Source organism: Oryctolagus cuniculus, chromosome 8 (assembly GCF_051225735.1).
Source record: "Oryctolagus cuniculus isolate XC-2025 breed Fujian yellow rabbit chromosome 8, ASM5122573v1, whole genome shotgun sequence".
NCBI classification, from domain to species: domain Eukaryota; kingdom Metazoa; phylum Chordata; class Mammalia; order Lagomorpha; family Leporidae; genus Oryctolagus; species Oryctolagus cuniculus.
The window spans coordinates 46,872,983-46,897,718 of record NC_142874.1 but is presented as its reverse complement, the minus strand read 5'-3'; the positions used below and the strand labels follow the sequence as shown (position 1 = coordinate 46,897,718).

Below are 24,736 nucleotides of genomic sequence, written 5' to 3'. Positions count from 1 at the left end.
AAATGACCAAAGAATGACTCAGAAGGCTATATAATGTTCTCGAGTCCTCCAGCACAACCAGAGATTCCAGCAACCTCTGCCCTCTTCATGTTGTCGTTCCAGCCCCGGAGGACCACTGTACTGTGTTCCTGCTGTGTGGCCATCCTATCCCACAAGAGGTAGCAGGCCTGCTACTCAGGCCAACCACTATGCAGCAGAGGAGACGAGCATCTAGTGTGCACCTACTGTGTGCCAGGCACTTTCCAGACCTAAGCAATAGTAGTAGATGAGAGGAGGGCCCTGGAGGGAGAGAGAAAACGTTTGAATGTATCTTCCCTCTTGGTAGCTGAGTCACTTGACTGCTGCACCTCACTTTGCTTATCTGTAAAATATAACAGTTCAGATCTTGTATAGCGTGTGTTGAAGACTGCATTACACAACTGTCAAGTGCTTTGCACAAGGCTTATTGGCTATTACTAGCATCACTGTCATCATTACAGTTCCATTATCTCACATTCACTTGTTGGGCCAGCTCAGGAAAAGGTCAGAATGAACAGCACTCCCTTTCAGATAGAAATCAGCTCGGCTCAGGTTCATCCCGAGAGCCTCTCAGGAGAGTGAATCATTGCGTTCGTCTAGAAGAGGCCCTGACCCCAGCAAGAGTCTGAGTGGACCTCAGGGCCCAATGCGCTAGTTGCTCTTAACCTTAGCAATATATTTCCAAATTGGTCCAGACAAAAGTCCTTGTTGTGCATTCTAAGCAGGTTTTTCAAACAGGTTTCCATCACACATGTAGGCTTGTGCCACTTTAGAAATCTGTGACACTGGTCAGATGATGGATGGTTCTAAATGGAACCGCATAAGAATTGTGGCTGGAATAACTGATGCCCTCCTCCTATGCTGCTATTAAATGGATGAAAATGCATCTTTAAAATGTCTCATCAATGATGGGTCAGTTGCAAAGTTTAGAACAAAATTGGAATTGGCCTTTTATGGCCGTTCAAAAGCAGACAGATAGTATCTGCAATTACTTGCTTCTTTGCAATTATGGAATTGCTGCTGCTTCCCCCCGAGGAAGGTGGCCTGGAGCAAACTGTGCCAGCTGTTTCCAGAATACTCCATGTTTGTACTTTTACTCCCCACACACACTCCAAAAAGTTCCAGGAGGAACTAAACAGAAACAGACAGATGCAAAAATCAGGTCTCTGACGCATACAGCTTGGCCCACAGAAATCCAGATCCCTGCCCTCCCTTTTTACTCAACTAAATGTACAATGTTTAACTCTTGTCTTATTTGACCCTCCCAAACATTTTCTGAAGCGTTTACATGCTTGGCCTCAGAGCTTAATTAGAAACTGCCTTATCACAGGCCCCAGAACTCCTGCTCACCAGGTCCTCTTGGCATCTTCGTGGCTTCTCTGCCTCCCTCTGCTTTAGAGTTTCATCTTCACCTGCCCTCTTCATTTATATTGTGGTGTTAGTGGCTGGTGGTGTGGGGCAGCGGGTTAAGCCACTGCCTGCAATGCTGGCATTCCATATTGGACTATTGGTTTGAGTTCCATATGCTCTGCTTCTGATCCAGTTCCCTACTAATGCACTTGGGAAAGCAACAGAAGATGGTCCAAGCACTTGGACCTCTACCATCCATGTGGGAGAACCAGAGGAGTTCTATGCTCCTGGCTTTAGCCTGGCCCAGCCCTGGCTGTTATGGTCATCTGGAAAGTGAACCAGCTGGTGGAGGACCTTTCTCTCTCTCTCTCTCTCTCTCTCTCTCCCTCCCTCCCTCCCTCCCTCTCCTTTTTAAATACAAAATTGCATGCATACATACATACATACATAAATCTATACTCCCCAGGGTGCCTACCTTCACATCACTCTGTAGCATAGATAATCACGTGACATATACTGCCTTCTACTGAGGGAAATTGAAAATAAATGGTGTCCTTAGTTAGAGAGCATTCTAAAAACTTAAATGTGACTTTAAAAATAAATATAAGCTCATAGACTTTCAAAGGCATTTACACACCTAAAACAAAAAACTAAAGTGAAACCTCTCAAACAGGAGTTGGGAAAGTCCAACCCATGGGCCATTCTCAGGCCCACAGAATCATTTGGTCTGCCCCGGCCAAGGCAACAGCAAGCTGGATTCAAAATTCAGTAAGTCTATAGCAGACTAATTTTAAGTTGATCATTATGTACGGCCTGCAAATGATGTCATACATATCCAGATGGCCTTGGCAGAGAAAGATGTTTCCCACCCCCTCTAGAAGAGAGCAAGGACACAGGCACGTGGGACTCAGCCAGTGGGAATGCAGACTGCTTCCTGAAAGCAAGCTAGCTGTCGCTATCACAAAGTCCTTAAAATGGTCACACAATTCAATGCAGCACCTCAATTTCCACGTAATAATTAAAAATATGTGCTACTATTTATCATAAAGCTCAATTTAAAATGTATTTGAGGGGCAGGTGTTTTAGCACAGTTGTTAAGATGCTGATTGGGACACCCACATCCCATATCAGGGTTTCTGGGTTCAAGTCCCAACTCTACTCCTGATTCCAGCTTCCTGCTAATGCAACCAAGTAGCTGGGTCCCTGTCATCGATGCAGAAGATCTGGATTGAATTCCCAGCCCTAACTATTGCAGATAGTTGAGGAGTGAACCAGCATGTGAGATCTCTCTCACTCTCACTATTGCTCTCTCTTCTTGCCTCTGAAATAAATTAAACAAATAAATGTTTAAAAACATTTGAAATAGCTAAAAATAGAAAAAAATTAAATAGTTCAGTAAATCTCAAAACATATGTACTTTTTTTTTTGACAGGCAGAGTTAGTGAGAAAGACAGAGAGAAAGGTCTTCCTTCCATTGGTTCACCCCCCAAATGGCTGCTACGACCGGCACTCTGCACTGATCTGAAGCCAGGAGTCAGGTGCTTCCTCCTGGTCTCCCATGTGGGTGCAGGGCCCAACGACTTGGGCCATCCTCCACTGCCTTCCTGGGCCACAGTAGAGAGCTGGATGAAAAAGTTAAAAATAGCATATACAGTAGGACCTCAACTCTTAATATATATATTTCAAACAAGAGGAGGAAAATGAAAAGAAGCCACACTCCATGTTAATAACAATTATTTATTGATGTTAAAAAATGAGTTGGGGCCGGTGCTGTGGCATAAAAGGTTGGGCCTCCACCTCCAGTGCCAGCATCCCATGTGGGCACTGGTTCGAGTCCTGGCTATTCCACTTCTGATCCAGCTCCCTGCTGGTGTGCCTGGGAGGGCAGCATAAGATGGCTGGGGTGCTTGGGCCTCTGCACCCCTGTGGGAGACATGGGGAAGGTTCCTGTCTCCTGGTTTCAGCCTGGCCCAGTCCTGGCTGTTGTGGCCTTTTGGGAAGTGAACCAGTGGATGAAAGATCTCTCTCTCTCTCTCTCTCTCTCTCTCTCTCCCCTCCCTCTGTATATCTGACTTTCAAATAAATAAATAAATAAAATCTTTAAAAAGAAGAAATATGAGTGATTTATATTATATTCTTTGGGCATTTCTAAATTTTCAAAATGTATTAAAATAGCATGAATTATCCTTGTAATAGGAAATATATAATCCTTTTATGAAAAAGGCTCTGAGAGGAGAGAGGCCACGTTAATACAGATGACACTGCAGCCATTCTCCTAGATTCCTGCCTTGTAACTCCTGTAAGAAAGGCCTTGGGCACAAGGACTATTTGAAATAGAGTATTCAAATGGAGATGCATTTGATTCAGCAGACTTAAATCCAGGTTGAAGCCACTGTAGAGACAAATTAGATGTCTGTGGCTTCCTTATCATAACTTTACCTAGATAAAGAGAACAGCACCAGGCTGAATCCAGGATTTGTCAGAAGTAAGACAGGGAGTGTAGAGGCAGAAGCTCTGCCTCTGGAATTAGAGGAGCATGATGGACATCCCCCTCCCCCAAAACCATCTGGCAAACTGGAGGTGAATGACTTCGATTCTGGAAACTTGGTTTTTTGGTTTTTTTTTTTTTTTTTTTTTTTTTAATTTGTGAAATAAGGAAAAATTTGTTTGACACAGGGCAGAATTAGGTTACAGTTGGACCCTACTTTCCATGGGTTCTGTATCTGCAAATTTATTTGCTGAAACGGATTTGCAGCCCCCAAATTAATATTCCCTGCACGTTCCTGGCCATTTGAAAACATGCACAGGGCAGGGAAAGGTCAAGACCTCACCAGCATGTTCCCAGCTGAAGTTGAGCAAACTGACCCACCGCTTCCTTGTTACAGTTCTCACCATCTATTTAGTGCTACACTTTTCACCTTTTATGCTCTTTGTTGGGATTTTGCTGTGTAAAATGGCCCCTTGGTACTGTGGAAGAGCTGCCCAGTGTCTAAGTGCAAGAAGGTTCTGATGTGCCTTGTGGAGAATATTCATGCATAGGAGAAGCTCCATCAGTCGAGGGTTCCAGTGCTGTTGGCCTGAGTCCCGTGTTAATAAATCAACAATACAAATATATGTTAAACTGATGTCTTTAAACAGAAACACACACAAAAAGAACAAGGTTATGGTATCAACCACCAGACATCATGTTCTGAGACTCACAGCAGTCTAACCTAATTAGTAAGAATTGGTTGTCTATACACTTACCCACGCTTTCCACATGCATAGTAGATGTTATGTAACACCTAGAATTGAAAAAAAAAAAAAAAAACAGTGTGATGAATGCTTGTTGAATGCACTTAAGATTGCCTCAAACAGAAAGAGCAAGTGTCATAGACACCTGTTCTTCACCCAGCAGTGAGCTGTGCTTTATGAAAAGCCTTCAACATCCCTGTCATCTTTGTGGAAGATCTACACAAGGTTCACAATCTTTTTTTTTTTTTAATGCCTGGACTACAGCTGCTTGCAATAACCATTAATCCTTTTTTCTCACAGACCAACCCAGCCTTCAATAACCAAACACTCTTCAGAAGCAGACTATATACAACATCTTCAAGATTGTGTTTTGGTCTAAAGCTAATTACTGATTCCATTTTAAAAGATTTTGGGGCCTGGCAGTGTGGTGTAGTGGGCTAGGCCTCTGCCTGCGGTGCCGGCATCCCATAGGAGAGCCAGTTCTAGTCCTGGCTTCTACACTTCCAATCCAGCTCTCTGCTATGGCCTGCGAAAGCTATAGAAGATGGCCCAAGTCCTTGGGCCCCTGCAATTGTGTGGGAGACCTAGAAGAAGCTCCTGACTCCTGGTTTCGGATCAGCTCAGCTCCAGCCATTGCCGCCATTGGGGGAGTAAACCAGAGGATGGAAGACTTCTCTCTCTGTAACTCTGCCTTTGAAATAAATAAGTAAGTAAGTAAGTAAATAAATAATAAAAAAAGAGAGAGAGATTTTCATCCTTTGTGGGTGGGGGAGGCTTAAGCAACTTTTCAGCGCTATCTGTTCTCCTGAAGAGGATACAGTCACAATTTATATGTCATTCATTATAAAGATGTACTGATTTTATAAAATGCAAAGTCGGTATTTCTGAAGGAGAAGAAAGGAAAGAAATCATTTAAAAAGAAAAGGAAATACCGATAACCTGAAACTGAAAACATCAGACAGATTCAAGCTGAAGAGCATTCTACAAAATATCAGTACCCCTGAAAAGCTGCGGTGTCACCCAAAGGAAAGATACAGAGGAACACTAACGAGCAATGAGGACAACACAATGCAGTGGTCAACCCTGGGCTGGATCCTAAAACAAAACAAACGATTAGTGGAAAACTGAAGAAATTCAAAGTCTGTAGTGTAGCTAAGAATGTATCTATGTTAATTTTTTATTTTACTAATTGTATCTTGCTATGTTCAGTGTTAACATCATGAAAAGCGGAACGAACATGCTGTGGGAAATCTCTGTAACATAGTTGCAACTCTTCTCCAGAGCCAAAATTCAATCCAGAAAAGTTTTGAAAAAGAGAGATGGGGAAAGGAGGAAATAGTAATGGAAGAAAGAAATGGCTCAGTATTGAGAATGTAAGCACTGAATTAATGGTTGGAGGGAGAGGTTGACACACAAATAGGCAAATTCCTTGCAGACCATGGGGAGCCATCATTCTCGAAAACAATTTATGGGAAGTAGTTCTTTAACAGTTCTACAAGGAAAGACTACTCTCCCCAGAGCCTTTAAATTCCTGGCTCCTGGAACACTTCTCAAATCACCCTCAGTACTGAACACAACCTCTTGTGTGCCACTCAACGTACAATGGTCTACACAAAAGAGTCACACAGAGGGACTGGATTCGGCAAACACCAAGCCTACTTGGGAAACCGTATTTATCTAGAAACTTAGCAAAGGGGTCTCTGTGTGACCTGGTAATTTTTCTCTGGACATGAACTCTGTCTGAGGGACAGGGGTCTTCAAATGTCTTTTTGGAAAACATGAGTCCTAGAGTCCCAATGACTTATCATTATGTGACCATAGTAATTTTAGGTTACTGTTATTACAGGTTATAATGCCCCCACCAAGTTTCTTTGAAGGCTCTTGGCTGTTTAAAATCCTGAATTTGTGTAATTACTAGAAACCACAATGGATGTCATACAAAGGACAGGAAGCTGCTTATCCCTTCCTGAAGAATTGGGGCATATTATTCTGAAATATTGGGAAATTTATGTTCTTCTCTACAAATTCCTTGATTCAGCCCTTGCTGATAGCCAGCTGATTGGCAGAATACACTAAGTGCTTACAAAGCTCTGACTTTCCTCTGTACCACTGCTACAGCTTGAGCAAGATTTGGCTCCCAAATTCCTGCGGATGTTAAACTCCAAAGTCATAAGTTAATAACACTGAGAGGGCAGAAGCAATCCAATTAAGGACATTAAAGGCAGGACATAGTGGGAGGTCCTTAGGTCATTGTGGGCATGGCGTTAGACAGTAATTCTTGGAAGAGGAATGTTACTAGTGCCTACATTGGGCTCAGCTGCTCTCTCTCTCTGCTTCCTGGCTCCCAATGTGATTCTTCCTCTGCTTACGCTCTACCATTGCCAACCTCTGGCCTGACCAGAGAGACAAACAAATAACACCAGCCTACTCTTGCACTGTGAACCTCTAAAACCATTATCCAAAATAAATCTTCTTCCTTGATAAGCAGTTCACTTTAGGCATTTCATTGCAGCAACAGAAAGCTGACTAAGGGGCTGGCACTCTGGCGTCGCAGGTAAAGCCACCGCCTTCAGTGCTGTCATCCTATGTGGGTGCTGGTTTGAGTTCTGGCTGCTCCACTTTTGATCCAGCTCTCTGTTATGCCCTAGGAAACAGTATAAGATGGCCCAGATCTTTGGGCCCCTGCACCCACATGGGAGACCCAGAGGAACCTCCTGGCCCCTGGCTTTGGACCAGTGCAGCTCCAGCCATTGCAGTCAACTGGGGTGTGAACCAACAGATGGAAGACTTCTCTCTCTCTCTCTCTCTCTCTCTCTCTCTCTCTCTCTCTCTCTGCTTCTCCTTCTCTCCGTATAACTCTGCCTTTCAAATAAATAAATAAATCCTTTTTTAAAAAGTTAATACAGTACCTGTATGACTTTAAAACAATACATGTGATCATAAGAAACCCCAGCATTTATTAAGCTATTATTCTGTTCCAGGCCTTGTATTAAGCACCTAAGGTATGGTATCTCTTATAATTATCTCCACACGTCCTGAGTAAATACAACGATGGTCCATCACTTGAATGATGCAGGAATCAAGGCTTTATGAAGTTAAGTCACATTCTACATATTCCAGGACTAATAAACATGAGACATTAAACAAAACTGCACTGGCACTAGAGCTTACTAGAAACTGTACTTTGATAAACCCCTAGGATTCCCTGTGGCCCCAATTTCTGTACCAACATGGTCTCTATGAGATGCTTTCATGTAGAATGAAGTTCCACCAAACCATAATAGTCCTCTTGAACCCCCTACCATCTCCCTAAATACACTGCTTGCTCAGAAAGCTGAAAATAGACAACATGACCCAGCAATCCCACTCCTGAAAATTTATCCAGAGGAAATAAAATCAACATATTAAAAAGTGATCTGTACCTTCACGTTTATTGCAGCTCAATACACAATAGCCACGACATGGAAGTAACCCAGATGCTCATTAATTGATAACTGGATAAAGAAATTATGATATATATATATATATACACTATAGAGTACTACTCAGCTGTAAGAAAGAATGAAATCCTGTCTTTCACAACAAATTATATTAAACTGGAAACCATTATAACTTAGTGAAATAAGCCAGTCCCCAAAAAGACAAATACCATATATTCTCCCTGATCTATGGTAGCTAATACAGTACCAAAAATTAATGTATAGGAGTGAAATTGACATTTTGAGATTTGATGATTGTTCAAAGTCCTTGTCTCTACTGTTGATGAACAGTTTTTTTTTTCTTACTATTTTTTGAATGCTTTACTTAATGTAGGGCAATGTCAGTACCACAATTGGAGGCCCCAAATGTGAAGGAGGGTACACTGAGAAATTACAGAAGTAATTTAGAAAACAATCCACACTTCTTTTCCCTGCCTCCCTCTATAACTTAAGAAGTGTTCATGTAGACGGTTTATATCAGTAATTCTCAGACTTTAATGAGCACATATACTGAGGATCTTTTTAAAAGCAGATTCTGGATCAATGAGATTCTACACATACAAGAAGCTCACAGGAGATGCTAATGGTCTGAAGATCTCACAAGTAGAAAGGAGAGATTTTCTTTTATCATTAAGTTAATATGTTGGCTGGCGCCGTGGCTTAACAGGCTAATCCTCCGCCTTGCGGCGCCGGCACACCGGGTTCTAGTCCCGGTCGGAGCGCCGAATTCTGTCCCGGTCGCTCCTCTTCCTGTCCAGCTCCCTGCTGTGGCCTGGGAGTGCAGTGGAGGATGGCCCAAGTGCTTGGGCCCTGCACCCCATGGGAGACCAGGAGAAGCACCTGGCTCGTGCCTTCGGATCAGCGCAGTGCGCAGGCCGCAGCACACCGGCCACGGCGGCCATTGGAGGGTGAACCAATGGCAAAGGAAGACCTTTCTCTCTGTCTCTCTCTCTCTCACTGTCCACTCTGCCTGTCAAAAAAAAAAAAAAAAAAAGGAAAGAAAAAGTTAATATGCACAAAGAGACTTGCTTTTACTTGGGTTAAAAATAAACCTGAGGGGCCCGTGCTGTGGTGTAGTGGGTAAGGCTGCTGCCTGCAGTGCCGGCATCCCATGTGGGTGCCGGTTCGAGTCCTGGCTGCTCCGCTTCTGATCCAGCTCTCTGCTATGGCCTGGGTAAGCAGTAGAAGATGGCCCAAGTCCTTGGGCCCCTGAACCTGCACGGGAGACCCAGAGGAACCTCCTGGCTCCTGGCTTCAGATGAGCACAGCTCTGGCCATTGCGAGTGAACCAGCGAATGGAAGACCTCTCTCTCTCTCTCTCTCTCTTCCTCTGTCTCTCTGTATCTCTGCCATTCAAATAAATAAATCTTTAAAATAAATAAATAAATAAACTGGAAATTGATGTTTGGAGGCTCAATTGGACTTTTGGTGTGTAATATGATAACTTTTAGCTTGTATGTCTATTTAAGTTTCAAGGATTTTAAATTTAATAAAATTTAAAATTCAGGTTATCAGTTACTCAGCACATTCTAAGTGCTCAACTATCACATATGGCAGGTGGCTACCATATTGGACAACATGGAAGAATGTTGCCATTATTCTCTTACGTTACTGAATGGTACTGGTTTGTTTATTACACAATATTTTTTAAAATATAAGGTTTATTCCACTTTGAAACAAATCAGAAAGTGCAATCTTGAAGTGTCATCTGTAAGATTCCAGCCATCTTTTCTTAGGAAAAACAAAACAAAGGTCAGGACAACATGATACCCACTAATAAAGGAAGCTTACATTCCTTCTTCCCAGCAAAGGGCAGCACAGCCCAACCTCAGATGGAACATGACATTAATGGGCCAAGAGGGAAAGATGAGGACAGAGGAGAGGGAAGCTAAACAGAGCAGGCACGGTGCACTGCATGCTTTATGCCAAAGCCAGCTCATTACCCTGTGCTCTTATCAGTCATCTTCTCACCTCGTGGGGAAATTAATACTAGGGAGAAAAAAGTATAGGTAAGATGGGCACACTTTATGTTCAGCCCTACATGAAATACTTAGCTCTGATCACACTATACAAGCAACAACTAACAAAACAAAGGATTGTTAGAGTTCTCCAGAGGAACACAACCATGGTGTGTGTGTGTGTGTAGACAGAGAGGGAGAAAGAGGGGGATAGAGAGAGAAATGAGGGTACTTCAAACAGCTTAAGAAACAGAATTAGGGCTGGCGCTGTGGCATAATAGGCTAAACTTCCACCTTGGTGCTGGACTCCCATACGAGCACTGGTTTGACTTGGCTGATCCTCCTCTGATTCAGCTCTCTGCCATGGCCTGGGAAAATAGTAGAAGATGGCCCAAGTGCTTGGGCCTCTGTATCTGTGTGGGAGACTTAGAAGCTCCTGGTTCCTGGCTTCAGATCTGCCCAGCTCTGGCCATTGCAGCCATTTGTGGAGTGAATCAGCAAATGGGAGACCTTTCTCTCTATATTTGAGTTCCTGCCACTTTCATGGGAGACTAAGCCTGGTCCAGCCCTGGATGTTGCAGGCATCTGGGGAGTACCCCAGCAGATGGAAGATCTCTCTCTCTCTCTCTCTCTCTTTCTTTCTCTCTTTCTTTATCTCTGTTTTTTTCAAATAATAAATCTTTTAAAATGTTTATTTTGAGGGCCAGTGCTGTGGCATAGTAGTAAGCCTCTGCCTGTGGCTCCAGCATCCCATATGGGCACCAGTTCATGTCCCGGCTGCTCCTTTTCCAATCCAGCTCTCTGCTAATGGCCTGGGAAAGCAATGGAAGATGGCCCAAGTGCTTGGGCCCCTGCATCTGTGTGGGAGACCCGGAAGAAGGTCTTGGATCCTGGCTTCAGAGCAGCTCAGCTCTAGCCATTACGGCCATATGGGGAGTGAACCAGTGGATGGAAGATATTTCTCTCTGTCTCTCCCTTTCTCTATCTGTAATACTACCTCTCAAATAAATAAATATTTGTAAAAAATAAAATAAAAATTTTATTTTGGTCCACATATTCTGTACCTATTTATTCTACAAGAGACTTTTAAATTCTGATCATTAGTGACTCTTAGCTCTTGACGAGAAATGATAATCAAAAGAGCAGTTATTTAAATCCATAAAAGTATTGGTTTACTTTCACTCTTGATGCATGGACTAAATTCCAGCATAATCAGATGTCACATGAACCATGAAAATTATAGTAATTAAAGTGGTTTAGTTTCCAATAGTCAATATAAAGTCAGGAAATGAAACTAATATAGAATTAAAATTCTATTTTAATATATATATATTAAATTGTATAATTTTGGTGCATATCCATTTTTATACATTATAGACTTATCTTCTGCAACTCTCATCTACCCAGTCTTGTATCCCACCTTCTTAAATTCATCCCTCCCCTTAAATTAATCCTACTCATTCCTGTTTCCAAATATATCGAAAGTCCCCTCTATTAGGGTACTTTTCACTCAAAAATCCCTAACTTTTAAAAGCCCTTCTTGATAGAATCATTAGAATGAATCTCTCCTCCCACATACTTTCAGAAACGTTAACTTTACCAAAATTAGATCCTTTACCACATTTTGGGGTGCAGTTATTGGTGCATCTTTCTCATTTTTCATGAGCTCAGACTCAAAAAATTCTGTCTCACTTTTCTTTCTCTCCAGTACCAAACACACCATGTGTGCAAATAAATATTCAAATTGGGTTAGGATGGAAAGGAATGGAAGTAGCTCCAATGAGAATTAATTTCAGGCACAGGGTAAGCAGGTGGCACAGCTTTTCTAAAAGCTCGAGGATTCTCTTTGGAAGATAGCAAAATGACTCAAGCTCATAAGACCCCCAATACAAGGAAGAATATAACCGTAGAGAAACAAAATGGAGAAGGAGAAAAAGGATTGGTGCCAACTCAAGGAGCATTCTAGCAAGAACCTGAATGCACTCACTCTCCTAGAACTGCCTCAAATATTCTCTTCTTGCAAGGAAAACCCAGCAAATCTGTCACCATAGTCAGCCCAGTTGAATGTGAAGCAGTAAAGCATGACAACCCACCACCACATACAGTAGTAATATACATCATGTTTAAAGCTCTTCCATATGCATTACCACATTTCATTCTTGGATACACTAGTCAGTGCATAAGATAAGTTTCATTTTGCCTTTTTATTTCATAAATGAAGAAAGCGAGTCTCAGAGATTGATAATTTTCCTAAAGTCATATCAGTTTATATTTATAGTGGAGCTGGAACTACAGGCTGTATCAGAACTGGAGGTGCCAACCACTCTTGTACTTTTGTAGGAGTAAGATTCCCAGGTCTTGACTACGATTTACTCTATATTGACTAAGATAGAATCTATATTGGCTAAGATAGATAAATAGTTAGATAGATAGACAGACAATTTCAAACATAAAAGTGAGATCATAATGTTTTGCTTTCTGAGTTTGGCTTACTTCAGCTTACATATGTCCTACAGTTTCATTCATGTATTAGAAAATGGCAAGACTCCCTTCTTTTTTAAGCCTGAATGATATGCAATATATGTGATCCATTCATCCTGGCAAAAGACATTCAGGCTGTCTCCATATGTTGGCTATGATGAATAATACCAAAATGAGCATGAGAGTGCACATATCTTTACATAGTAGTGATTTTATTTGCTTTAGGTATTTGCTCAGAAAAGGGGCTGTTGACAGATAGATAGACCAATGAAACAGAATAGAAAAACCAGAAATCAATACAAACATCTACAGCCAACTTATATTTGATCAAGGATCTAAAACCAATTCCTGGAGCAAGGACAGTCTATTCAATAAATGGTGCTGGGAAAACTGGATTTCCACATACAGAAGCATGAAGAAAGACCCCTACCTTACACATTACACACAAATCCGCTCAACATGGATTAAAGATCTAAATCTATGACCCGACACTATCAAATTATTAGAGAACATTGGAGAAACCCTGCAAGATACAGGCACCGGCAAAGACTTCTTGGAATGGACCCCGGAAGCACAGGCAGTCAAAGCCAAAATTAACTATTGGGATTGCATCAAATTGAGAAGTTTCTGTACAGCAAAACAAACAGTCAGGAAAGTGAATAGGCAACCAACAGAATGGGAAAAAATATTTGCAAACTATGCAACTGGTAAAAGTTTAATAACCAGAATCTACAAAGAGATCAAGAAACTCCACAACAACAAAACAAACAACCCACTTAAGAGATGGGCCAAGGACCTCTATAGACATTTTTCAAAAGAGGAAATCCAAATGGCCAACAGACACATGAAAAAATGTTCAAGATCACTAGCAATCAGGGAAATGCAAATCAAAACCACAATGAGGTTTCACCTCACCCCGGTTAGAATGGCTCACATGCAGAAATCTACCAACAACAGATGCTGGCGAGGATGTGGGGAAAAAGGGACACTAACCCACTGTTGGTGGGAATGCAAACTGGTCAAGCCACTATGGAAGTCAGTCTGGAGATTCCTCAGAAACCTGAAGATAACCCTACCATTCAACCCAGCCATCCCACTCCTTGGAATTTACCCAATGGAAATTAAATTGGCAACCAAAAAAGCGGTCTGCACCTTAATGTTTATTGCAGCTCAATTCACAATAAAGCTAAGACATGGAATCAACCTAAATGCCAAGCAACAGTAGACTGGATAAAGAAATTATGGGACATGTACTCTATAGAATACTATACAGCAGTAAAAACCAATGAAATCCAGTCACTTACAACAAAATGGAGGAATCTGGAACACATCATGCAGAGTGAATTAAGCAAGTCCCAAAGGGACAAATATCATATGTTCTCCCTGATCGGTGACAACTAACCAAGCACCAAAAAGGAAACCTGTTGAAGTGAAATGAACACTGTGAGAAACAGTGACTTAATCAGCCCTTGTCCTGACTGTTGATGTACAACTTAATACTTTATCCCTTTTAGTATTTTTTGTCCGACTTAATACTATTGGTTGAACTCTGTAATTAACACACAATTATTCTTAGGTGTTTAAATTTAACTGAAAAGTGATCCCTGTTAAACATAAGAGTGGGAATAAGAGAGGGAGGAGATGTACAATTTGGGACATGCTTAATCAGACTTGCCCCAACTGGTAGAGTTAGAAATGTGCCAGGGGATTCCAATTCAATCCCATCAAGATGGCATGTACTAATGTCATCTCACTAGTCCAAGTGATCAATTTCAGTTCACAATTGATCATACTGATAGGTCTAAGAGTCAAAGGGATTATACAAACAAGACTAGTGTCTGCTAATACTATCTGATAGAATTAAGAAGGAGAGAATGATCTAACATGGGAAGCGGGATACACAGCAGACTCATAGAATGGCAGATGTCCTAAACAGCACTCTGGCCTGGCATCAGCCCTTAAAGCATTTGGATCTGGCTGAAGAGCCCATGAGAGTATTTCAGGCATGGAAAGCCAGGACACTGTGGCAAAAAAAAATCTAAATGAAAGATCTCTGTGAGTGAGATCCCAGTGGAAAAAACGGGCCATCAAAGAAGGAGGTACCTTTCTCTGAAGGGAGGAGAGAACTTCCACTTTGACTATGACCTTGTCGGAAAAAGATCAGAGTCAGCAAACTTAAAAGGCTTCCATAGCCTTGGCAACTCATGACAAGAGTCTAGAGTGATTACTGACACCATAAACAAGAGTGTCAATTTATTAAGTCAACAACAGGAGTCACTGTGCACTTATTCCCTATGTAGGATCTCTGTCCTTAATGTGTTGTACAATGTGAATTAATGCTATAACTAGTACTCAAACAGTATTTTATACTTTGTGCTTTGGTTGTGGGTGCAAACTGTTGAAATCTTTACTTAATTTATACTAAATTGATCTACTGTATATAAAGAGAATTGAAAATGAATCGATGCAAATGGAACGGGAGAGGGAGCGGGAGATAGGAGGGTTGCGGGTGGGAGGTAAGTTATGAGGGGGGGAAGCCATTGTAATCCATAAACTGTACTTTGGAAATTTATATTTATTAAATAAAAAAAAGAGGGGTTGTTGAGTCATATGATAATTCTATTTTTAATTTCCTTAGAAACCACCACGATATTTTCCATATTGGCTGTACCAATCTACACTTAGACCAAGAGTGTTTTTTTTCCAGACCCTCACCAACATTGTTCTGACTTTGATAATAGCCATACAATGGGTATAAGCTGGTATTTCATAGTGGTTTTGATTTGCATTTCCCTAATGATTAATGATGCTGAGAACCTTTTCATATATGTTTTGGCCACTTGTATATCATCTTTGCAGAAATGTCTATTCAGGTCCTCTGTCCATTTTCTTATTTGCATTTTAATTCTTCTTGCTGTTGAATTGTGGGAGTTCTTTATAAGTTTTGGGTATTGGGGTGGACATTTGGACTAGTGGTTAAGATGCCTGGATCCCATATCCTAGTACCTGGCTTTGACTCCCAGCTCCAGCTCCCGATGCCAGCTTCCTCCTAATGCAGAGCCTGGAAGGCAGCAGTGATGAAGTAACTGGTCCCTGTCACCCACTGGGAGATCTGGAGTGAGTTCTCAGCCCCTGGCTTTTGCTCAGCCCAGTTGCACCCACTGTGGTCATTTGGGGAGTGAACCAATGGATGGGAGGTGTCTATCTCTCTCTCTCTCTCACTGACTCCTTGCCTTTAAAATAATTTTATTTTTAAATGTTTTATATCAATCTCTTATCAGATATATACTTTGCAAATATTTTCCCACTCCATAGATTGCTTTTCCATTGTTTTCATCATTCCTTTTCTGTGCTGAAGCTTCTTAGTTTGATGTAGCCCCATTTTTTATTTTGCTTTTGTATCCTGAGCCAAGAAATCATTGCCAAAGCCAATGTCAAGGGGATTTTCTCCTATGTTTTCTTGGTTTCAAGTCTTAAATTTAGATCTTTTATCCATTTTGGATTGATTTTTTTGTACATGACAAATATATATAACACTTATTTTTCAATTTAAAAAAGTTAAAAGATGATAACTTTGTACAGAAAACTAAGAAACAGATGCAATTGTTTGGTAATAAAATTATCCTTTTAAAACATACCAGGGGATTCCAATTCAATCCCATCAAGGTGGCATGTACCAATGCCATCTCACTATTCCAAGTGATCAATTTCAGTTCACAATTGATCATAATGAAAGGACTAAGAGTCAAAGGGAGCACATAAACAAGTCTAGTACCTGCTAACACTAACCGATGGAATAAATAAAGGGGAGAGTGATCCAACATGGGAAGTGAGATACTCAGCAGACTCATAGAATGGCAGATGTCCTAAATAGCACTCTGGCCTCAGAATCAGCCCTAAAGGCATTTGGATCAGGCTGAAAAGCCCATGAGAGTATTTCAGGCATGGAAAGCCAAGACACTCTGGCAAAAGATCTCTGTGAGTGAGATCCCAGTGGAAAGAACAGGTCTTCAAAGAAGGAGGTACCTTTCTCTGAAGGGAGGAGAGAACCTCCACTTTGACTATGACCTTGTCTAAACAAGATAAGAGTCGGAGAACACAAAAGGCTTCCATAGCCTTGGAAACTCATGACTGGAGCATAGGGAGACTACTGATGCCATAGACAGGAGTGTCAATTGGTAAAGTCAACAACAGGAGTCACTGTGCACTTACTCCTCATGTAGGATCTCTGTCCTTAATGTGCTGTGTATTGAGATTTAATGCTATAATGAGTACTCAAACAATATATTTCACTTTGTGTTTCTATGGGGGTGCAAACTGTTGAAATCTTTACTTAATGTATACTAAACTGATCTTCTGTAAAAAAAAAAAAAAAAGAAATTATCAATTCCCAACTTGACTCTCACTGGGATTAAACATGACAATAGGTCTGATCTGATTTCATCATCATTTAAAAAATCATCTATTATTTTTCACTTTATGTTTCTGTGTGGGAGCAAACTGTTGAAATCCTTACTTAATGTATACTAAGCTGATCTTCTGTATATTAAGATAATCGAAAATGAATCTTGATGTGAATGGAAGGGGAGAGGGAGTGGGAAAGGGGAGGGTAGTGGGTGGGAGGGACGGTATGTGGGGGAAGCCATTGTAATCCATAAATCGTACTTTGGAAATTTATATTCATTAAATAAAAGTTAAAAAAAATTATCCTTTTATTGTGCTTTCAACAATTTGTCTATGTTTTTCAATCTTGTCTAGGTATACATTTAATTATTCAATTGTCTTAATTTAGCTATTGTTTCATCACCTTGGAAATTTCTTCATTTTTGCACTTGAAAAAACTTTTTAAACTATCATAAATATTTGTTTTATATAACAACTGTTGAAGGAAAAAAGTTCACTTCTGTTTAATTGTAAATTTAATGCTCACTCCTTGTACTGTTAGGCTATGCTTGTGTAAAAGTGAATGATAACAGCTATCTACTGAGCTTTCAGTAACCAATACTGAGACAACATAGTACCAAGGATTTACAAGATGTGTCAATGCTTGATCTATAGCATCTTCTCCCACTTAAATCTATGCCTTTTATTATTTTTTAATTTTTGTTAATATAAAAAGAACAGATATTATATATTTCATAGATACAATCCTAAGAATATAACTATTCTTCCCTACCGCCCTGCTTCCCTCAAACCTTCCTCCTTCCTTCCTTTTTTCCTTTAATTTTTGCAATAACATAATTTCAATTTACTTCATAATCACAGTCTTGGATGCCAGCACCATGGCACACTATCCCATCCACATGGGATGCTGGTTCTGCAGGCAGAGGATTAACCTAGTATGCCATGGTGCCGGCCCCTCAATTGCCTTTTCACTTTGTTCAGTATTTCCTTTGCCATGCAGCAGTTTCTTAGCCTGATATAATCCCATTTGTCTATTTTTGCTTTTATTGCCTGTACTTCTGGGGTCTTTTCTAAAAAGTCTTTGCCTATACCAGTGTCTTGCAGAGTTTCCCCAATGTTTTCCTCTAGTAATTTGATTGTATCAGGTCATAGATTTAGATCCTTGACTCATTTTGAGTTGATTTTTGTATAAGGTATAAGGTAGAGGTCTTTATACAGATTTAAGATAAGGGTCCATTATCATTCTCTTGCATGTGGATGTCTACTTTCCCCAATACCATATATTGAAAGAAAAAAAAAAAACTATCCTTTCCCTCATTGAGTCTTCTTGGTGACCTTTCTGAAAATGGGTTGACTCTTTGATTTACTTATGATATCTATTCTGTTCCCTTCATTTATGTGTCAGTTTTTATACTACGGCCATAATGTTTGGTTCCTATAGCTTTGTAATATAATTTTAAATCAGGAAATATGATGCCTCCAAATTTGATTTTCTTTTCTAGAATTATTTTGGCTCTTCAGGGTCTTTTGCAATTCTGTGTGAATTTTGGATTTTTTTTCTATTTCTCTGAATAATGCCATTGGAATTTTTATGGGGAATTCATTGAATCTATATATTACTTTGGGACATATAAACATTTTAACAATATTAATTCTTCCAATCTATGAGCATGGAATATCTCTCCATTTACTTGTGGAATCTTCCATTTCTTTCATCAATATTTTACCATTTTCAATGTACAAGTCTTTCACTTCCTTGGTTAAATTTCTTCCTATTTTTTATGCCACTGTAAGTATTATTTTTCTTGATTTCTTTTTCAGTGAGATCATTAGAAATCCCATGGATTGGGGCCAGAATTGTGGTACAGTGGGTTAAGCTACCACCTGCAATACCAGCATTCATAAAGGCACCAATTCAAGCCCATAGGCTCCACTTCCAATCCAGCTCCTTACCTATGTGCCTGAGAAAGCAGCGGGTGATGGCCCAACTACTTGGGCCCCTGCACCCACTGTGGAGACCTGGATGAATCTCCTGGCTCCTGGCTTCAGCCTGGCCAAACACCAGCCTTACAGCCTCTAGGAGAGTAAGCCAGCAGATGGAAATCTCTCTCTCTCTCTCTCTCTCTGTCTGTCCTCCTCTCTCTGTAACTCTGTCTTTCAAATAAATAAAAATAACTGCTTAAAAATTTAAAAGAAATCCTATAATTATACCAAGATGATTTTGTATCCTACAACTTTGCTAAATTCATTTATTAATTTTAACCGTTCTTTGATCCAGTTTTTGAGGTTTCAACATATATATAGGACAGATCTTGTCATCTTTGAATAGATATCATTTTACTTCTTCTCCAACTCATATGTCTTTTATCTTCCTGGTCTGATTGCTCTTGATAGTTATGCCACTACTGCATTGAATAGTGAGAGTGGACATCTTTAATAGAATGAGTAAGGGGTTGACATTATAGTGTAGCAGGTTAAGCTGCTGACTGCAATGCCAGCATCCCATATGGGCACCAATTTAGGTCCTGGCTGTTGCATTTCCAATCCAGCTCCCTGCTAATGCTCCTAGAAAGTGGCAGAGGATAGCCCAAGTGCTTGGGCTCCTACATCCATGTGGGAGACCAAGATGAAGCTCCTGGCTCCTGGCCCAGCCCCAGCAGTTGCTGTTATTCAGGGAATGAACCCGCAGATAAAAGACCTCTCACTCTGTCTCTGCCTCTCTTTCTCTCTGTAACTTTACCTGTCAAATAAATAAAATACATCTTAAGAAATTAATTAAATAATAGAATGAGTGAGAGTGGATACCAGATCTTAAAGGAAAATCTCTACATCTTCCCATGGAGTATGCTAGCTGTGAAATTTTCACAAATGGCTTTTATTTAGAATATATATTTATGTGTTATATGTAACATACTATAACATAGATTAAAGGATACAATATATTAAGCTGGCACTGTGGCTCACTTAGCTAATCCTCCACCTGCAGCGCCGGGACTCCAGGTTCTAGTCCCAGTTGGGGCACTGGATTCTGTCCTGGTTGCCCCTCTTCCAGTCCAGCTCTCTGCTGTGGCCCAGGAAGGCAGTGGAGGATGGCCCAAGTTCTTGGACCCTGCACCCAAGCACCCATGGGAGACCAGGAGGAAGCAACTGGCTCCAGGCTTCGGATTGGTGCAGCACGCCGGCCATAGCAGCCATTTGAGGGGTGAACCAATGGAGGGAAGACCTTTCTCTCTGTCTCTCTCTCTCTCACTGTCTAAATCTGCCTGTCAAATATATATATATATATATATATATATATACACACATTTCTTTAAGAACACTAGCAAAGATCCTATGATCTTAAGCAGGTTGTGAATTTTGGGTTCAGTAGGATAAATAGCGTGATAATTTAGCTAAAGTGACAATCTTAGGGGAAGACCAAATGACTAGATGATATGACATTATCTGCTGACTAGTCCAAATAGACCAATGGAAGGAACGTTTAAAAGTGACACCTTGTCACTATCCACCACACTGCTACCATCCCCTGGGTGTTAGCCATTAGGAAGTAAGAAAGAGCCAAACCAAGCCCTTCAGTTCTGAAGAAGAGAATTTGGAAAGTCATAGGTCATGGCTAGTGAAAAGAACCACACAAAAACTGCTACCTCCTTTCTGATAAAGGAGAAAAATTTAAAGACTTAGTTACAGGGTTGATATCCAGATTGTGCATGTACAGGTGTGTGTTTTAACACAAAGTGCAGCCAAGCTCAAAACTACCGCCAGACAAATAAAACCTAGAAACAAATTTTGACTCTGAAAAAATAAGTTGAAAATGAATTAGATTTGAGGTCTGACATTGTGGCCACAGCTGGGTAAGCTGCAGCTTGTGACACCTGAATTCCATAGTGGAGTGCCTGTTCAAGTCCTGGCTGTTCCACTTCCGATCCAGCTTCCTACCAATGTGCCTGTAAAAACAGCAGATGATGGTCCAAGTACTTGGTCTCCTGTCACCCACATGGGAGACTAGGATATAGTTCCTGGCTCCCGGTTTTGGTCTGGCCCAGCCCCAGCTATTGTGGCCATATGGAGAGTGAACCAACACTCTCTGTTTTTCTCCATCTCTCCCGACCCTCTTGAACTCTGTCTTTCAAACAAATAAATCTTTTGAAAAATGAATTATATTCTATCTGGAAAATTAAATCGATTTTATTATTATTATAACATCTTTGTCCTTTAAAGAAAATTTGATATAGCTTTTTTTAAAGTCAGGTATGAAATAATACTGTTGAAATAGAAATTAAAACCAGAAAAGAAAGAAACAAACATCATAACCACAAAGGATAATACAGTTACTGTGATTGAGTTATACGCTTGGCCCCAAGCTTCTTGGCAGCTAAGAACAAAAGGAAAACACAGTGAGTTATATAATGCCAAAAAAAAAAGAATACAAATGCTTCCAGGGAGAAAACCTTTGTTTCTGGTAATAAATTTTCCCAAAATCACTCATCACCAGATTAAACAATAATTGATAACAGTTGAGGTCTTGTGGACAGAGTTGCTTGAATACTTATTTCTTAAAAATTGCTATATTTCATCTCAACTTGAATTTATTTTTCAACACTTATTTCTGAAATATTAGCATTATCCTGTTGGTGTTACAATTGTGTCATTGTAGAAAAATATATAAGAACATGGACAATGTGGTAAAATCTTGCTTCTTCTCAGTTAGTCATAAACAAACATTCTACTATGAACAAGACTAGATGCCAGGCACAGCTGGATGCTAAGTGCCATAAACAGAATTGATTTTCATCCTCAGATCTACTAAAGGGTCTAAGGAATTGTCACTATGTTTACAAGCAAGTGAACTTCAAAAAAATAATAGTGTCAGTGGGGTTTTTAAATAGGTTGCATATTTTATTATACCCCCAAAACTTTTGGCATATGTTGTGTTTGTCTCCATTTTAATGTCAGAGTTAGGTAAATGGGTTTGTTCTTCCGTTGAATGATAGACAGAAATGTCTCTGCAAATGTGTGACACTGGCACCTGGGAAAGGCCACAGAAAAGATTAACGAGTGGAAGATGTAGGTTTATACCGAGAGTCAAAACAAGAGAATGCAGAGATCAACAAACGGGTGCCCACAGATGGTTAGAAGACACAGGAAAGGGACACAGGCAGATCTTTCAGGGAGAAGGTGAATTATAAAAAGAAATGATTGAAAATCCTGCTTTAACAGCAGAACGAAGAACAAACAGAAATCACAACTTACAATGACTCCAGATTCTGGAGACCCCTGGTGTTCCTTGGGATTTAAGAAAAGGTACATAATCCTAGATACATCACATTTTAAGTGCTGTGAGTTCGGAGTAATTGCACCCACATGAGCAGTCCAGACCTTGTGATTATTGCTACCACAGCCAAATAAAGTGGAAAGGAAAAGGGTCCTATAAGTGACTCAGTGCAGAAATCGGGAAAGACAAGCGAGTGACTAGATGAAGAGCAGCAGCGTGGATAGAAAGGACATGGATTTGGAATTTGAGGTGGATGTGAATCCATTTTTGTCACTTACCAGATCTGTGCTAGAGCACAAGTTACAAAACTCTTAAGACTCGATTTCTCCATTCATAAAACAGGAATGAAAACAGAATTCAAAAAAAAGGTAAATGGAACAGTGTAAAAAATATCTAACACAGCAACTTCTACAAAGGTTACTGATGCATTTATAGAGCAGTGGAAGACTAAGGTTAGGGGAGAGGGAAAGAGACAAGGAAAAGAGGAAGGCAGGAAAGGAGGGAGGGAGGGGGCAAGTAATGAAAGGAGGAAATTCCTATTTATGGAGTCTGTGAATAAATATCAACAGCCAGATAAGATAGGGGGAAAAAACCCATACTATTAAATACCATTGGGGGTCCGGCTCTGTGGCACAGTAAGTTAATCCTCCGCCTGCAGGGCATTCCATAAGGGGCCGGTTCTAGTCCCGGCTGCTTCTCTTCCAATCCAGCTCTCTGCTATGGCCTGGGAAAGCAGTAGAGGATGGCCCAAGTCCTTGGGCCCCTAAACCTGCATGGGACACCCAGAGGAAGCTCCTGGCTCCTGGCTTTGGATCGGCGCAACTCTGGCCATTGTGGCCATTTGGGGAGTGAACCAGCAGACAGAAGACCTTTTTCTCTGTCTTTCCCTCTCACTGTAACTCTACCTCTCAAATAAATAAGTTAAAATCTTTTTAAAAAAGATACCATTGGAAGACTTTAAGTAGAAATGCTCTTTTAAGATTATTGAATTCAGACCGGCGCCACGGCTCACTAGGCTAATCCTCCGCCTGCAGCGCCGGCACCCCAGGATTCTGTCCCAGTTGCTCCTCTTCCAGTCCAGCTCTCTGCTGTGGCCAGGGAGTGCAGTGGAGGATGGCCCAAGTGCTTGGGCCCTGCACCCGCATGGGGGACCAGGAGGAAGCACCCGGCTCCTGGCTTCAGATCGGCGCAGCACGCCGGCCGTAGTGGCCATTTTGACGGTGAAGACCTTTCTCTCTGTCCCTCTAACTCTGCCTGTCCAAAAAAAAAAAAAAAAAAATTATTGAATTCAGTTCCAGTTTTGTAGGTAGTTCAGTTGAGGCCAAAAGTTCAAGGTCACACTACAAGTTTCCATAGAACTCATCTCTGGAAAAAATCTATAATTTGCTATGGTTTAGATATGGTTTAGATACAGTTTGTCCCCCAAAAGTTCATGACCTGGAAGCTTGGTCCCCAGTGTGGCTGAGGTGGTAGGACCTTTAAGAGGTGGCCCTAGTGGAAGGCAATTAGGTGACTGGAGGGCTTCCCCATGTGAATGGATTATTGCTGGTCTCAAGGAGTGGGTTAGGTCTTGCAGGAGTGAGTGAGTTCTCAAGAGCGGATTCTAGGGAAGTGAAACCACCCACTGCGTTTGGTCCCTTCTATAGGGGGCCGGTTCCCTTTCTGCTGCTGCTTTATGCTGTGATGTTGGTAAGGGGCCTCCCCAGGATGCTGGTTCATCATGTTGGGACCCTCCAACCTCAAGAATTATGAGCCCAACACACTTCTTCACTTTAAAAGTTACCCAACCTCAATTATTTTGGTATAGCAATACAAAATGGACTAAGACATGGTTATTTTGGAAAAAAAAATAATTTCAGGCAAGGTTGGGTGATTTATTTATGGCCATAAAAGGGGGATGAACAGTAGCCCTTGCAGACTGACATTTCCAAAATTTAGTACCCGAATGTTTTGCCTAATTTGTCCTATTTGCCTGAAGATGTTATTCTAAATTCAATGGATAGCGTTCCACTCTCTGTTTAAGTATAAAGAATCTATTGAACATTTTATTCATTATAAGGCTGCCATGACTGGGCATGTAGCTTTTTGTAGTAAATAATTATTACCTTTTGTCCTTTAACCACTGTCTCTGAAGACAATTTAGCCCAGACATGTCAATTAATGCCAGAATCATTCATTGCTTCTTGGCAGCCAAGGCTTCTTGATACCTTTTTCCTCATCCCAGCCAAATCCAAACAGCTGTAATCCCAGAGATCCTTTTCAATGGAGTATAGCCTGCTTCCTATTTTTAAATTCTAGACAGAAAGAGTTTTTCTCAGTGGAAAAAAGGTGTTTTTTTTTGTTTGTTTGTTTGTTTTTGTTTTTTTTTTTTACAGGCAGAGTGGACAGTGAGAGAGACAGAGAGAAAGGTCTTCCTTTGCCGTTGGTTCACCCTCCAATGGCCGCCACAGCTGGCGCACCACACTGATCCGAAGCCAGGAGCCAGGTGCTTATCCTGGTCTCCCATGTGGGTGCAGGGCCCAAGCACTTAGGCCATCCTC

The 24,736-nt window shown here is 40.9% G+C and overlaps 1 long non-coding RNA gene across 2 annotated transcripts in view; it reads right to left on the bottom strand.

Annotated features, from left to right (window-relative positions):
- The window catches only part of LOC149125004 (uncharacterized), a 160,138-nt gene that overhangs the window by 107,050 nt on the left and 28,352 nt on the right, over positions 1–24,736 (bottom strand). For both annotated transcript variants that reach the window (XR_016211903.1, XR_016211902.1), the window contains exon 2: positions 4,615–4,652. This is a non-coding gene — a long non-coding RNA (uncharacterized LOC149125004). The remainder of the gene's footprint in view (positions 1–4,614; positions 4,653–24,736) is intronic.